Source organism: Octopus sinensis, linkage group LG5 (genome assembly GCF_006345805.1).
Source record: "Octopus sinensis linkage group LG5, ASM634580v1, whole genome shotgun sequence".
Taxonomy (NCBI): Eukaryota; Metazoa; Mollusca; class Cephalopoda; order Octopoda; family Octopodidae; genus Octopus; species Octopus sinensis.
In genome coordinates, this window is record NC_043001.1 from 134,273,740 (window position 1) to 134,292,372 (window position 18,633).

Genomic DNA, 18,633 nt, shown 5'->3' on the forward strand with positions numbered 1-18,633 from the left:
CCACGAAACCTAAAGAAATGATTGATTAACCTCAAGGACATACTCTTTACTCTTTTACTTGTTTCAGTCATTTGACTGCGGCCATGCTGGAGCACTGCCTTTAGTCGAGCAAATCGACCCCAGGACTTATTCTTTGTAAGCCCAGTACTTATTCTATCGGTCTCTTTTGCCGAACCGCTAAGTGACGGGGACGTAAACACACCAGCATCGGTTGTCAAGCAATGCTAGGAGGACAAACACAGGCACACACACACATACATATATATACATATATATGACAGGCTTCTTTCAGTTTCCGTCTACCAAATCCACTCACAAGGCATTGGTCGGCCCGGGGCTATAGCAGAAGACACTTGCCCAAGATGCCACGCAGTGGGACTGAACCCGGAACCATGTGGTTGGTTAGCAAGCTACTTACCACACAGCCACTCCTGCGCCTATTTACAATTGTTTATTAGTTAACATGAAACACAACCACAGCAGCTGATTCTTCTGAAAATAATCATTTTGTTTTGATAAGATGTGGAAACATTTTCAGAAATCACTTGATCTGATTCACCCACAAAATTTAAACTACAGAATGCTTTCAGGGCTGTAATCATCATCATCATCATCATCATTTAGCGTCCGTTTTCCATTCTAGCATGGGTTGGACGGTTCAACTGGGGTCTGTGAAGCCGGAAGGCTTCATCAGGCCCAGTCAGATCTGGCAGTGTTTCTACGGCTGGATGCATTCCTAACGCCAACCACTCTGTGAGTGTAGTGGGTGCTTTTTACGTGCTTTTTACGTAATGAGTATAAAATGAGCAATTGATAGCTTAGGTCAATTAGGGAGTATAATTTATTCAGTAGCCATCAGGAAAGAACTTTTTTCAGCAAAAGATTCTGGCTGAAATACTAAACATTTCTTTTTCCGTTTGGCAAACCAATTTACTTCTTATTTGAACTGTCAGGAATATTATTTAACTCTCTAATTTACCATCTAAAACAACTTGAATTTTACAACAAACAATTTATATTGGGATATCTATAATTATGCATGAGGCAAGTGAAATCGAAATCGATCAAAAATCAATGGAAACTGTAGTTGTGATACCAGTGCCGGTGGCAAGTAAAAGAACCATCCAAACGTGGCCGTTGCCAGTGCCGCCTCGTCTGGCCTCCGTGCTGGTGGCACGTAAAAAGCACCAACCGATTGTGGCCGTTGCCAGCCTCGCCTGGCACGTAAAAAGCACCAACCGATCGTGGCCGTTGCCAGCCTCGCCTGGCACCTGTGCCGGTGGCACGTAAAAAGCACCCACTACACTCACGGAGTGGTTGGCGTTAGGAAGGGCCTCCAGCTGTAGAAACACTGCCAGATCAGACTGGGCCTGGTGCAGCCTCCTAGCTTCCCAGATCCCAGTCGAACCGTCTAACCCATGCTAGCATGGAAAGTGGACGTTAAATGATGATGATGATGATGATGATACAATCACATTATATTGTATATAAATGCAAGCATTTATACATCAGAGAGATAATTATACATATACAGGTTTATATATATATTCTACACATGCCCACTTTTTCCTTTTGTTTTTTAAGGGGTCAGTCAGAGGAAAAAGGGGAAACACTTGACCCATTCTTTAGAATCTCCAAAACTGGTGGAAATTATCCTCATACCAGGCACTTGACTCATTCAGATGCTTACAAAAGACTGGATCCTACTAAAAGCGCTCTCATGATAGGTGGTAGTGTCAAATGGATTGTCTATCATTCAAGAACATGAACAGTCGTCACAACATAATTCCATGCAGTTTCTAATTACCAAATATCACTCACAAGGTTTGGCTCAACCGAAGGTCACTGTGGAAAATATTCTGCACAAAACATTACAAACATAAAAGAGTACACACACCACTGCTTGTGATAAAAGTCTTCAGCATGTCTACAACATTAGAGAGGTGTATATTAAATTCATTATGTATATAATTACTTTAATTGCTTATGCGATCTGATCAATATGTATCCGGACTGTTGCTATAGTAACAAAGCTAAAGCATGCAGAGTGAAGCTGCTAGGCACAGATTGACCTTGAACTCTGCTGTGCATGTACACTAAGTTTTAATGTTCTAGCTCACTTCTGCTATTTACAGCAGTGCTTGGAAGGAAGATGTGTGGCATGTGACCATCGCATTGACCATAACAGGGAAGTTGAGCAGAGAATCTGCATCAAATTTTGCCAAAAGCTTGGCGATACCTGCTCAGAAGCCTACGCATAGTTTGCAAAAAGTTTTCACCGTTCTCAACACAATCAAGGAGATCTTGTGCAACTGAAACCCAGCTGAAAGCAGTTTTGGCACAAACTTAGTAGACACGTGTCTCATACCCAAATCTTCATTGATAACGGACTGAACTGAACTGAACTGTACCTAATCTGCACATCCTCTGATAACTCACAGATGGTGATTCAATGATTTTCCCCCTCACAGTTGCACGCACATCTGTGATGTTTTTCTCAGTTCTGCTGGTTGCAGGTCTCCCAAAAGATTCATCAATATCAACATTTTTTTCAACCTTCTTGGAAACATCTGAACCACTCGTACACTTGTGTGTGGCTCATACACTCCTCTCCATACACTTTCTGCAACTCTGCGTAGGCTTCTGAGCAGGTATTATCATGACAACTTTCTCTGTTATAGTCAATACGATGATCACACACTACAAACCCAATATAAGTTATATTAAAACTGTGTGAAGAGTGTGCATTTTCCTTCTTTAATTTCTTATATACACATATAAATCTGAGAGTAACCCAACCTATCCTACTAACACTATGCAGAATACTACCACAACTTCCTCCACCATTACAGGTAGAATAATTAACAACAAAAATAGCAATAATAACGAAAATAGTAATAATAACAATACTAATAACTTAGACCTTTCTACCCCTATTTCTAACTTCTCCTCTGACAGTATTACGTCTTCCATTCCTGAAAATAATCACCAAAATACACCCACTTGTAACTGCCGTACTGGGTCCATCTGCCCTCTACAAACCCATTGTAGAAAACCTAATGTAATTCATAAATGTACCATCCTCATCACATTACACAATTCTACAGCTATAAATATAGGGTCAACCATAAATTTTAAACAGCAATAAGCAGCTCAATTCTTTTAGATATGAAAAACACAGGAAATCCACAACACTTGCCAGTCACATACATCATTTCAAAAGTAGTAATAGTCCCTACATTTTGTTATGGTCCATAATAGATTCAGGGCTTCCATACCTAGGTCAACGCTTAGCCTGTAAGTTATGCCTAAAGGAGTATTCCACATATTAAAACACAACTCCTCGACACTACTAAATAAATATAATGAAGCCCTAAGGACATGCAACCACTGCATTTTTCATGCCTTCAAATTTTATCACAAAACTAAACGCAACCTAAACAACCACACAGCGTATATCCACAACACCCATTAGGTAATCCCCAACAACCCTACTTAACTTTCCTTTATCTCCATTTTAATTTTTAATCTTTAAAGTTTTAACTGCCCTATCTTATTTTAAAGGTCTCAATCATTTAATACTACATATATGGAGATACAAACAGATACATGTGTGTGTAAATGTGTGTGCATGTATTTTTATGTATGTATATGTATATATATTTCTTTATTACCCACAAGGGGCTAAACATAGAGGGGACAAACAAGAATAGACAAAGGGTTTAAGTTGATTACATCAACCCCAGTGCGAAACTGGTACTTTATTTATCGACCCCGAAAGGATGAAAGGCAAAGATGACCTCGGCGGAATTTGAACTCAGAACATAACGGCAGACAAAATACGGCTATGCATTTCGCCCGGCGTGCTAACGTTTCTGCAATCTCGCCGCAGAATGTATGTATATGTATATATGTGGAGGCGCAATGGCCCAGTGGTTAAGGCAGCGGACTCATGGTCGGAGGATCACGTTTCGATTCCCAAACCGGGCATTGTGTGTTTATTGAGCGAAAACACTTAAAAAAGCTCCACGAAACTCCGGCAGGGGGTGGCGGCGACCCTTGTTGTACTCTTTCGCCACAACTTTCTCTAACTCTCTCTTTCTGTTTCTTGAGTAACGCTGCGATGGACTGGCATCTCGTCCAGCGGGGGGGGGGGGACATATGACACAGAAACCGGGAAACTGGGTCCATGAGCCTACCTAGGCTTGAAAAGGGCAATAGAAAAAGAAAATGTGTATATATGTGTGTGCGTGTGAGTGTATATGTACATGCATATGTATATACAAATATATGAGTGAGAGTATGTGTATACAAGTATACGTGAGTACCTGTATGCAGGCGTGCGTAACTGTGTGTAAGCACATGTATGTATGTGCATATGCATGTGCACGAATACATTTACGGATGTGTGTGAACATGTACGCATATATCTGTATGTATATGCATATGTATATATGTGTGTGTATGTATATGTATGTAAGTGGCTGAAAGCAAATGACGCAGCGAGTTACAAACTATTTGACAATGAGGAAGCAAGAATGACCACCAAATTCAAAGGCGACAACGAACAAAAGCTCGAAAACCTGGCTAATACAATCTACCAGGAAGGAGAGAAAAGATTTGGACTGGAAACAACAGGGAAGGTGGAATCAACGGCAAAGAGCAGACCATCGAGGAGGGAAAGACGGATCGCAAAGATTCAAGGAGAGAAGAAAAAATATAGTAATATTTATAGTTATGTACATATACATACATATATATATATATATATATATATAGTAATATTTATAGTTATGTACATACATACATACATATATATATATCATCATCATCATCATTTAGCGCCCGCTATATATATATATATATATATATATATGTGCCACTCTGGCAAGCTATGCAGATGATACGAAAGTCTCACAGAAAATATAGAACCCCAGCGATGTTGCACACCTACAGCAGGAGTTCGACTCAATTTACAGATGGGCTGAGGATAATAATATGCAGTTTAATGCTGAAAAATTCCAGGTCCTGCGCTACCAGCATCCAAAACTGAATATTAAACCTACAGGGTACACCGGTCCACAGGGAATTTCAATCCCAGAGCCTAAGTCAGTGAGGGATCTGGGTATCGACATGAGTGATGATACCTCCTTCCAAGTGCACATTACCAGGATGGCGACAAAGTGCAGACAACTGGCTGGATGGATCCTAAGAACATTCAGAACCAGAGATAAGGAAACCATGATGGCCTTCTGGCGGACATTTGTCCTCAGCCGCCTGGATTAGTGCTCACAGCTATGGTCACCCACCAGTGTGAGATTAACAGTGGACCTTGAAGCAATCCAGAGAAGATTCACAAAGAAGATCGTCTCTTTACAACAGCTCAGCTACTGGGAAAGGTTGAAACAGCTAAGACTCTACTCCCTGGAGAGAAGACAGGATAGGTATGAAGTAATATATATCTGGAAGATCCTGGAAGGAATTGTGCCAAATTTTGGCATTGAAAGCTACACCAATGCCGGAACGGGACAACACTGCACGGTGCCAAAGATCCCAGCAATGCCATCATGCTTCGGACCAGTTACTGCAACAGCCTGGGTTTCAAGGGCCCACAGCTTTTTAATGTTCTCCCAAAGAGTCTGAGGAACTTGAACAAAGTAGATGTAAGGGTTTTTAAATCAAAGTTGGACCTCTTCCTGTCGAGAGTCCCAGATGAGCCTACCTTACGGCAAGAGGTGCAAATGAGAGTAGCTATATCAAACTCCATTCTTTATCAAGTGCCACATATTAGAGGAGGCTCCTCGTTAATAACAGTGTTGCGCAAAATGGCAGTGCATCAGCATGGCTGCAGCTCTGAGCTGAAACTTTAAAAGAAATATATATATATATAGTAATATTTATTGTTATGTACATATCACGTGACCGACCAGACCATCAGATGTTGTTACACATCGCTAGTCACAATGCGTTCGCATTGTTTTAGCCTTAGAATGACGCCACCCCGCTGGCTAAGCAAGAAGGCCAACAGAAGAAAGAGTGAGAGAAAGAGTGGTGAAAGAGTACAGCAGGGATCACCACCCCTTGCCGGAGCCTCGTGGAGCTTTTAGGTGTCTTCGCTCAATAAACATTCACAATGCCCGGTCTGGGAATCAAAACCACAATCCTACGACCGCAAGTCTGCTGCCCTAACCACTGGGCCATTGCGCCTCCACATGTACATATACATACATACATATATATATATATGTATCAAAACGCAGAGTAGGTGAAACTGGGGACAACTGATGAAGGGAATATTCTTTATGTTGCCTATCTTGTTTCTCAGTTTGTTTGCTTCTTTCATTTTCTATTTCTTTATTTTTTATGTTCTCGTTTCTCATTTTGTTTACATTTTTTTGATTTCCTGTACTCATATATGCATGTGTATATACATGTATATGCAGGTATGTACACATATATATACATATATATGCATATATTTATATGTTATTTTACATGTATATGTATGTATATATATATATATATATATATACACGATGGGCTTCTTTGAGTTTCCGACTACCAAATCTACTCACAGAGCTTTGGTTGGGTCCGAGGCTATAGTGGTTGGTAAGCAAGCTACTTACCACACAGCCACTCCTGCACCTATATATATATGTATGTATGTATATATATATGTGTGTCTATCTGTATATATATATGTGTGTGTGTATATATATGTGTATGTATATATATATTTGTGTGTGTATATATATGTGTATGTATATATATGTGTGTGTATATATATCTGTGTATGCTAGCTATGCAGATGACACAAAAGTCTCCCACACAATACAAAACCCTGGAAATATTGCACATCTGCAACAGGAGTTGGATACAATATACAGGTGGGCTGAGGACAACAACATTCACTTTAATGCAGGGAAGTTCCAGGCCCTGCGCTACCGGCACACAAAGGTAAACGACATGCAGACTGGATACACTGGCCCGGGAAGAATTGTAATTCCTGAATCAAAATCAGTGCGTGACCTGGGCATGGACATGAGCAATTATGCATCTTTCCAAGTGCATATTACTAATTTGGTGATAAAATGCAGACGGCTAGCTGGATGGATTCTCCGAACTTTCAGAACTAGAGAGAAGGAGACACTAATGGTCCTTTGGAAAACTTTCGTCCTCAGCCGCTTGGACTACTGCTCCCAACTATGGCCACCACACAATATAAAGCTAACAGCAGAACTCGAAGCAATTCAAAGAAGCTACACTAAGAAGATCGTCTCAATGCAACATATCAGCTACTGGGAAAGACTGAAAGTATTAAAACTCTTCTCCCTAGAGCGAAGGCGGGAGAGATATGCAGTGATATACATCTGGAAAATCCTGGAGGGTCTTGTCCCAAACTTTGGCATTCAAAGTTACCCCAACTGCAGAACGGGGCGCCACTGCATGGTGCCAAAGATTCCAACATCACCATCAAAATACAGGACCAGATATTGCAACAGCTTGGGTTTCAGAGGACCACAGCTCTTCAACATCCTCCCTAAATGCCTGAGAGACTTGCATGGTGCGGATGTGCTCTGGCAAGGGCGGTGTGGATAGTGGTGAGGAGATATATATACTCTTTTACTTGTTTCAGTCATTTGACTGTGGCCATGCCGGAGCACAGCCTTTAGTCAAGCAAATCAACCCCGGGACTTATTCTTTGTAAGCCCAGTATTTATTCTATCGGTCTCTTTTGCCGAACCGCAAAGTGACGGGGACGTAAACACACCAGCATTGGTTGTCAAGCAATGCTAGGGGGACAAACACATACACACACATACATCATCATCATCATCGTTTAGCGTCCATATATATATACATATATACGACGGGCTTCTTTCAGTTTCCGTCTACCAAATCCACTTACAAGGCATTGGTCGGCCCGGGGCCATAGCAGAAGACACTTGCCCAAGATGCCACACAGTGGGACTGAACCCGGAACCATGTGGTTGGTTAGCAAGCTACTTACCACACAGCCACTCCTGCGCCTATATATATATATATCACGTAAAATACACCAATCTGACCGTACAACAGGCACCCATGCCAACCCCCTTGCTTGCGAAGACATGTTGGGGCAAGCGAAATCGAAATGGAATTGAACCAGCCAGGATCCCTGGTCTGGTGGTACGTAAAAAGCACCATCCGACTTGTAGCCGATGCCAGCACTGCCTCGTCTGGCTTCCGTGCCGGTGGCACATAAAATACACCAATCCGACCGTGGCCGTTGCCAGCCTCGCCTGGCACCTGTGCAGGTGGCACGTAAAAAGCACCCACTACACTCACGGAGTGGTTGGCGTTAGGAAGGGCATCCAGCTGTAGAAACACTGCCAGATAAGACAGGAGCCTGGTGCAGCCTTCTGGCTTCCCAGATCCCCGGTCGAACCGTCCAACCCATGCTAGCATGGAGAACGGACGTTAAACGACGATGATGATGATGATGATGATACATATACACATATATACATATACACATATATATATACACATACACACACACACATACATATATATCATCACTACTTTACTCCCTCCCTTTCTTCCTAGCTCTCCTGTGTGACCTCTTTGTCTGGCATTCACCATGATAGATCGCTTGCCACTAAATTTTTTAATTTTCTCTTCCTGTTTATTTCTGTGTTCCTTTCTGTCAAAGAGTATAGGCTCGAAACGTAAAAGACTATCTCACTTCCCGAGCATTAAATTTATACATCTGCTTCTTGTTTACACACCTGTCTTCGTCCTTTGTAAATTCTCACTATATATTCATATACATTAACATATATATATATATATATAAAAGCACCATCCGTTCGTGTCCGTTGCCAGCCTCGCCTGGCCCTCGTGCCGGTAGCACATAAAAAGCACCATCCGTTCGTGGCCGTTTGCCAGCTCTGTCTGGCACCTGTGCGGGTGGCACGTAAAAAGCACCCACTACACTCACGGAGTGGTTGGCGTTAGGAAGGGCATCCAGCCGTAGAAACACTGCCAGATTTGACTGGGCCTGATGAAGCCTTCTGGCTTCACAGACCCCAGTAGAACCGTCCAACCCATGCTAGCATGGAAAACGGACGCTAAACGACGATGATGATGATGATGATGATGATATATATATACACATACATATCACATATATACATGTATATATATATACACATATACACATACATATATACACATATACATATATATACATATATATATACACATGTACATCTATATATACATATACATTTATACATATATATGTATCGTCTTCTAAATGTTTTTCGTTCTTATCCCAGTTTGTATTTTTTTACATATATAAATATATATATAACGGCGCACGTACCCTTTTGTCTTATAAGTACATATTTCTTTAAACTTGGTATGACTCTATAACACTGTCTCTCCCCCTCTCCCCTACATTTCTCTGCCTTTCTCACTTTGCACTTCACTTTGATGTGTCTCTTTCTCGCTCTCTCTCTCTTCTCCTCCTCCTTGGTTCCTTGTTCCCCTTTTTTCTCTCTCTTCTCCCCCTCCCTAATTCCTCTGTTCCTCTCTCTTCTCCTCACATGTGACTGACTGACCGATTGCCGGCCTTTTGTGCTTAGCAGTCGTTGTGGCAAGACACACTTTTTTCTCTCTGCCCTAAGGCATTTTTCTAACACGCCAGCTCAAAGTTTACTCGTCCAGTCAAAAGACGCCTGTTTGTGAAATCCTGTTTTTGTTATTATTATTATCATTATTGTTTTTACATATTATTATTATTGTTGTTTTTATGTATTTTTGTATTCATATTCGTTTTTCCGTTTGTATACATGCGAGGCTTTCTTCCAAGGAATCTAATGCGCTTGGCTTAGATTTTCCTTGGGGCTGGCCAGATCAGAGCAATCTCAAGATTAATCAGCCGAAATTGCGAGGATGATCCGGTTCTTGACTGAAGATTGAAGGCTTCGAATGTCCCGTCCGTGTTTTTTGTATCGTCTTCTAAATGTTTTGCATTCTTGTCCCAGTTTGTATTTTTTTACATATATATATATATATCACGTGATCACGTGACCGACCAGACCATCAGATGTTGTTACACATCGCTGGTCACTATGTGTTCACATTGTTTTAGCCTTTGAATGACGCCACCCCGCTGGCTAAGCGAGCAGGCCAACAGACGAAAGAGTGGGAGAGTGGTGAAAGAGTACAGCAGGGATCACTACTCTTAGGTGTTTTCATTCAATAAACACTCACAATGCCCGGTCTGGGAATCGAAACTGCGATCCTGCAACCGCGAGTCCGCTGCCCTAACCACTAGGCCATTGCGCCTCCACATATATATATATAATACAAATAAGAAAATGGAGAAACAAATTTAGTTTGTTCATCAACTTTCGGATATTATGTTGGATTACATATATATATATATATTATATATATATATATATATATACACACACACACATATATATATATATACATCCACTTGTAACCGAGGAAGACCATTGCCGACCTTCAGGAACATTGTGCGCTCTAGGACTAGCTTATATTTTGCATTTGCAGCTCCGTTGGTGGATAATGAGCCCTGCTCTTGACAAGCATACATGACTGCAAACATTGCAGACCAAGCCTTCCCCATTCACTATACGAGCCGTGTGCTTTCGCGCAGCTCGCTTAAGTTCTTCATGCTGGATACGTGCTCTCTCAAAAGTGTCAATCCCCTCCTTAACCTGCTTCCTCCATCTGTGGCGATGACAGGCATTGTTCTCCCAGTCAGTGTCCTGAATATCACAGGCCTTTAATGAGGACTTGACACAGTCCTTAAATTGCAGCCTTGGTTTCTGCCGGAGTCTCCTTCCATTCACAAGTTCTCCATAGAGCATCTGCTTAGGCATCCTGCTATCCTTCATTCTAATAAGGTGTCCAGTCCAATGTAACCGGTGCTTGTGCACCATCGCCTCAATACTCAAGATATTAGCTATCCTCAGGACCTGTTTGTCTGGAATTTTTGAGGTCCAGCCAACATATATACATATATATATATATATACACACACACACATATATATATATATATACACACACACACACATATATATATCATATGTGTATCTATGTATACATGCATATGTGTGTGTGTATATCATTATCATTTAACACCCACTTTTCCATGCTTGCATGGGTTTCACCCATGAAAGTGGAGCTGAAACTGTAGTGATGCTAGCTTACCTCTTGCCCCAGAGTGCTAACAACAACAAATAGTAATTTCTGACATAGATGCAAGAATGGTTGGGTGATGAAGAAGTTTGCTTGGCTTCAGTCCCATTGCATGGCACTTTAGGCAAGTGTATAATGGAAACAGAAAAAAGCCCATGATACATACATGTGTTGGGGGGTTGTAGTACTGCTCCTCGTCTTATTATCATATGATAGTTTAAATGAGTTCACCATGTTGTAACACCCTTGTAGAATGTTAAGATGGACTCATTGAACTTTTATAAAGAGTAAGGCATCTCATGAGACCGTAGAGAGTGTTTGGGGTCTCACATAGTAGTACTCAATGTGCATCGTGTGAATACATTTCTTTACATCCACTTCGTTAAATCATATATCCAAATGCAAATATACAAAACACCATCATGCAAACAAAACTATATCTACAATTTTAAAACTTATATAATGATCACCAGTGTAACTGTACATAATTTACATGGCAGAAGATTAAAATATAATTATAAAAAAATATATGAAATATTTTGCCATTTTCAAGGAAATGTTCATTTCATTATCATGATTTTAACAGACACTTTTTCCACATTTGCAGAAGTCAGACAAAATTCACTGAGGCAGATTTTCTTTGGATGGATGCTCTTTTTGTGGCCAATTCTCACTTGTTTTCAAGCAAGGTAATATTTCCCTTAATATTACAAGAATATTCTGTTGTGTCTGGGGAGAGTCATTTTCTTTTTGTGCCTTATAATTTATGACACTCACCGGTAAAATTTCCACTTATTTCTTATTTTAAAAAAAAAAAAAGAAAGAAGTGGAAATTTTACTGATGAGTGTGTTACATTATAAGGCACAAAAATAAAATGACTCTCCCCAGACACAACAGAATATGCTTCAACACACGAACTCATATAAAGAATCTTGCAAACCAAATCCAAAAACGAAATATTACAAGAATATATTTCCCTTAATTGTTTCAACATGACCAGCACAATGGTAAGACATACTTTGACAGAAAATTACAAACAATGACACCACTTGATTGAAAATGACATTTGTTTACAATTAGAGCTCAAAAACATATGAAAAACAACACACACACACATCAAAATCATCATCGTTTTAACGTCCAATTCTCCATGCTTGCATGGGTCAGATAGAGTTTATTGAGACAGATTTTCTATGGCCAGATGCTCTTCCCAATGTTTCCAAGCAAGGTAATATTTCCTCATGACCAGACATATTTTCACAGGATATTGGAAATGAATGACATTCATTTACAAAAATCACACTACATCACAACAAATAAACAAAACCATTTTCTCTGTCACACACACACACAAACACATATATATATATATATATACAATGGGGTTTCTTTTGGGTTTCTATCTACCAAATCCACTCACAAGGCTTTGGTAGATGAAGACTGAAACAAAATTTGTATATAGTTGGCCTGGGGCTATAGCAGAAGATACTCAAGTTGTCAGGCAGTAGGACTTCACCCGAAACCATATGGTTGGCAAACAAACATCTTAACCACACAACCATGATGCCTGTGCCTATTTATCTATTTTCACAAAAATGATCATCAATTTGTCTAAACAATATCTGTATGAAAATATATTTACATAGAGACAGACTGAACCCCCCCCCCCCAGGCCAGCAATTATTATCATTAATAATGCACAATATTGCTTTGAATATTTCGTATTGTTATCAATTTATCTATTCTAAGAAAATATTTGTCTAAATAATATTTGCACAAAAATGTGTTTATCTAGCAACTAAGTACACTCTATAAGGTGGTTGGAAGGTAGTGTAGATCTTTTAGTCTTGCAAAGTAGTATTTGTACCACAATAAAAGAACCTAATATGCTCAGTAAAGTGGTTGGGGTGAGGATAGGCATCCAGCCATAGAAATCATGCCAAAATTGGAACATATAAATGAGACCTGGTCTGTGGCCTGTTTGAGAAAGTGGTAACTCTTAACAAGAACTGATTTGGAATGTGATGGCTGATCCAGAATGGAAAGGTGGAAATTTCAGCAAAGATTCTTGGGAAGTAATGCAAGATGAAGCCGTTGGAGGCAATAAATCATCATCATCATCGTTTAACGTCCGTTCTCCACGCTAGCATGGGTTGGACGATATAAGTACTATATAAAAAAACATAACCAGGTTTTAAAAATAAAGCTTATTTCATAATAGTGCAAGGTCAGTGACTTCATCAAAAGAACTCTCTAAAAAGCATCAAGATTTGACCTACTGGCACATTAGAAACTCTAGCTCAAGCAGAATCTGAAAATGACGGCATTACAATGTCTATGGATGTTGAAGAAAGATAAAGGCAAGACACCTAGGATTCGGGTTTGGAGTCTTAGAAACAGGATATGTCTGCTGTTTTTGACATTTCTTATTGAATAGGAGATAATATCGACAATAGTACGCGCGTGCGTACGTATGTGTGTGTGTGAATATGTACATGTGTGTACACAGTAGTTTGAGTAAACAAAAACATTCGAAATGTTTTAATACTGACAATTAACCCAACAAACATAAGCATGTAAATAACCACGTTTATACTAGAACTACATGTGAATATAATCATGTGTCTGAAACCCATGTGAAATAATCAATGTGCACGTCAAAGCCACATGTTAATAACCATGTCTGCCATCAGAACATGTAAATAACCATATGTACACCACAAGAGCTACATGTTTGTAACCATATATGTATATGCCCGCTTGTGCTACCACTTATAAACAAAGCTGGTCAGATGAGAAAGCAATACCATAACTTGACTGAAATTTTTTACACTAACAATTACAGGGTATGTCGATTTAAACAATCTCACTAGTAGAATCACTGGTATTTTATCAACACAGAATGAGTGAAAAGTAAAGTCGACTCTCACAGGATTTGAACCACCGCTTTCTTCAGAAATAACGGTGGACTGAAAAAAGGGTTCCCACAAAAGCGAGTCTGCGACACAGGTTCGATTCTAAGTTGAAATAATTTTACACTTGCGCAGCTAATGTCTGGGGAAAGAATGAACGTCGCACGTACCTCATTCACATCCCTTCCCTGTGTCTGTCAAAGAAACCTTGGTAAGGAGAAATTGCGACATGAATTTCTGAAAGAAATAGTGTACAATCGATTGGATCTATTCTAATATTTCCTTTATATCTATTTTATCTACTTATCCCAGCAAAAGAATTAGAAAGCGAAATCTGAACCCCAAAAATGAATCAAACTGGAGCCAAAAAAATGAAGCCTGATCTGCTAAAACTATCAGTCAAATCTTTCTCAAATCACACCTTACTATTAAAAAATAATAATAATAAATAAAAACAATGTGGGATATTGTCGTCCTGAAATAGCTTTAAAAGACGAGATTGTCACAGCTGGGTTGCCTCTTCATTCATGACTGACCTGGAGCTAAACAACAATATTAAACAAAATACAGCAGAGCTCCACTGCGCTTTCGTTTTCGTTAATTCAACCAAAAATTAATTATTAAGTTCTTATATAAATATGCATGAATTTTGATGAAGAAATACTTTAGGTTGTGATGTTCATGCCTTTTCAAGCAAGAGAAAAACCAACAACAACAATAAAGAATTTGGTAATAACACGGATTTAAATATTATTCGAATGAGTAGCATGTCCAGTGACGGCTGAGAAGAGGAATTTTGGCTTCTAATTTAAGAAACTGACCATGGAAAGACTATGGAAGTTAATAATTGTTCTGGACTCGATAGAATAAAAAAAAAAATTAATCACACGAATAAAAATAAAATAATAGAGAAAAATAATTTGACAAAAGATTAGGAGATTAAAAAAATTAAAAGAAAAATTGATAAAATCTTATATATAACTATTTCGTTTGTGAGGCGAGGAGGGAAGATGAAGATTTTATCAGATAATAATGATGTTTGCATCCCAGAGGGGAAAGTGTCTACATTAAACATATAACATTGCTGTGAAGAGATTTTCTTCGAGTCAAAGAGCACCACAATGTAACCATTATTGACAATATTCATCCTGTTTTCAGACCTTACTTTATAATATAACCATTAGTCATTCCTACTCTATTTCTCTCTTGCTCTCACCCTCTCTGATTTCTCCTCTTTCCCTGCTGTGTGCTGGCTGTCTTTCGTTTTGGAAAACCGGCATTCCAGCAATGCGGGTCATTTCAGGACAGAGAGAGAAAGGAAGAGACTGAAAGAGAGAAGGGAGAAGATAGAGAGAGAAAGGAAGAGAATGAAAGAGAGAAGGGAGAAGATAGAGATAGGTAGGAAGAGAATGAAAGAGAGAAGGGAGAAGATAGATAGAGAGAGAAAGGAAGAGAACGAAAGAGAGAAGGGAGAAGATAGAGAGAGAAAGGAAGAGAATGAAAGAGAGAAGGGAGAAGATAGATAGAGAGAGAAAGGAGGAGAATGAAAGAGAGAAGGGAGAAGATAGAGATAGGTAGGAAGGAAAAGGCCGAGAGAGATTTATAAATTGATGATTACTTGGTTTCGATTGTGTTATTGCAGGGGAAAGTGGAAAATAAATAAACAGCGAAGATCCTGCTAACAATCGAAGCTGACGGGAGAGGAAAAAAAATTAATGAGAAACATCTACGGCACATGCTTGTTTGTTTGTTTGTCGAGGATGAATGATTTCATTTCGGCTGGGGGAGCCAGGGAAGGAAGGGTGGAATTGGCTAGGCTGAATATATAAAACTCAATACATATAATTATGTATATGATTGTGTATATATATGTGTGTGTGTGCATACATACACAAAAACTAGTAATAATCAGGAAAGCGCGCGTACAGACAGTTATATATATGTAGATATATATATATATATACATACATATACACGCTTCTAGTGCTACGAAGATAAGAGATGAATCACTCGACGGACACACGCACACAGTGGGGACGGAGGGGGAGGAGTAATTAACGACAAGGTGGCCAGGAAGTGGGGGATCTGTTTTAGAATTAGAACGCACACTAAATGGATTACCCATTTTATAACCACTCACATAACACTGAGACCATACATTGCCCACTCTCTTACTAAGGCTCACCTTATAGACAATAACAACAACAATAATAATAATAATGATAATAATAAAGGAGGCAACGGTCGGATGAGAATGAGAAGGAAAAAGAAAAGCTGTCAAAACTAACAATGTTTATCTCTGTGTTGAAACTTTACTTAATTCTACCACATGGTGGCTGCATCTTACCTCGATTGATGAATTCTTTAGGGAATAAGGCAGGCCGAGATCTGGTACTGCGAGTGGACATCCAACTACCATTCACGGTGACCACCGAAAAAGTGTACCTGTTAATGCCATTCGATTATCCGACCGCAATCCCTCGGCAATTTCCGTAGCCGCCGGCAGCAGCCACGGCCGCGGCTCCGGTATGGGGTGCAACGGGATGGAGGGGAGGAAATTGATAGGCGGGAGAAAGAGGAGCATAACGAAAGAGTGAGGAGTATGGGGAGAAGGGAAACGAAAGAGAGAGAGAGAGAGAAAGCGCGAGGAAGAAAGGAGAAAAAAAGAGAGAAGGCGGTTCCTATGAAAGAAACAACCTGCCGCCGCCACCGACCACCTCACTGTTAATGAATGAATCGTTTTTAGCTTCGCACTTTTGCGCTTCTTCTATATTGCCGGACAGTAGCAGGCAGCTAAGAAAAGGAATATATATATATATATAAATACAGAAACTTTCAGCAATCATTATAAACCACTTAAATTTGTTGTTTTTGCTATCACATTAATTTATTGTGTTACTTCTTACCCAAGCCTCAGAATTTATAAGGAGAAATAAGATTGCGGGGAGTTCATGCCTTATCTTGTATGCATAGAGACGAGCAGCGAAACGGTCGAGCTGACGACAAGGGAGTCAAATGTGCTGCAAGCGATTTCGTTGTTTTTGTTTAAAAGGATTCTTAATTTGACGTTACTCAATTCATTTAGCAGTCCTGCAAGATTTAACATCTGGGAATCTTCTGTGTGTGCGTGTGCGTGTGTTTCCCAGCTATTTTTCATTATCAAGCTGAGTAATGTTGAATGAATGAATGATAAATATCTGTACACAGATAGGTGGCCAGCGAGAGTATATATATGTGTGTGTGTGTGTGAGTGTATATATATATATATATATATATATATATATATAATATATATATATATATATATATATGTAGGTCCCGGGTTGAGTCGGGGTTAACCACAGTAAATAAGGTACTCAATACATAGCAGAGTAAATTAATTTATTTTATAGAAAGAGCTTCTACAGGACTAGAACTGTTTCATTCAAATGAAATCTCCAGGAAGCTTCTGAAGATTTCATTTGAATGAAACAGTTCTAGTCCTGTAGAAGCTCCTTCTATAAAATAAATATATATATATATATATATATATATATATATATATATATATATATATATATATATATATATATATATATATATATGATCTCGCTGGCGACTTATATATACCTATATATATATATATGAATTGCTGTTTAGCCTGATTTCGGCTCTAATCGAACAGACCTACTGTCAGAGGCATTAAGGCCTTGACCAGACTGTCTTTTAAAGAATATTCTGGGATAGGCTTACATACATGATGTAATGTCTCCTTTATGACGGATTTGAGGTTATGGTGAGAGGGGAAAGAGGAACAGCATCTCTAGCTTTCCCAGTCAGGTAAGATCAAATGTGTGTACAAAACGTAAGCAGAAGTGAATTCCAAAGGGTTACAGCTCTGGGAATAAGGAAATAGGGAAAATGAAAGGCGGGTACTTATTATGGGGTGAGGGCCAGGCGTTTGAATAGACCAGGCTTTCCTAAAGGTATCAGAAGATTTTATTTCATTTGTCCGTTTAATTTTCGGCATCGATTCAGCAGTTTGATGCCCTTCTTATAACCAACCCTTTACAGAGGGTACTGGGTACATTTTATCAAAACACCACCAACAGAGAAGCCGTCATATCCTCAAAAAAATTAAAGGGTTCTCTCAACTGGGTTGTATTCACTTATTCGCCAACCATTTTACAACGTATATACTAGGCACATTTTACTGTAGACCAAGAGGTCATCTTGTATCCCGTAAGACAAGAGAGTCATCTACACTTCTCACATACACACACTCACATCTGAAAACACACGCGTGCACACTCATACACATACATTTGTGAACGCATGTTTTCTTGTTTGTTCCAGGTTGGCTCAAAAAGTACAAAGTGAACACTTATAAATCATAAACCGAACTTGTTTGCGAATATTTTGCGAGCCATTGCACCGTCATATTACCTCTCTTGCTTTTTGAGATCTACAATTTTACCGCAGAGTGTACATATCTTCACAGATATCTACGTACACC

General features: G+C 39.4%; 1 protein-coding gene across 1 annotated transcript in view; it reads right to left on the reverse strand.

The window, feature by feature from the left end:
* The window catches only part of LOC118763452 (zinc finger protein 26-like), a 30,848-nt gene extending 14,150 nt beyond the window's left edge, over positions 1–16,698 (reverse strand). The window contains exon 1 of the mRNA XM_036503096.1: positions 16,486–16,698. The gene's annotated coding sequence lies outside the window, so the exon portion shown is untranslated. The remainder of the gene's footprint in view (positions 1–16,485) is intronic.
* Positions 16,699–18,633: the final 1,935 nt, after the last annotated feature.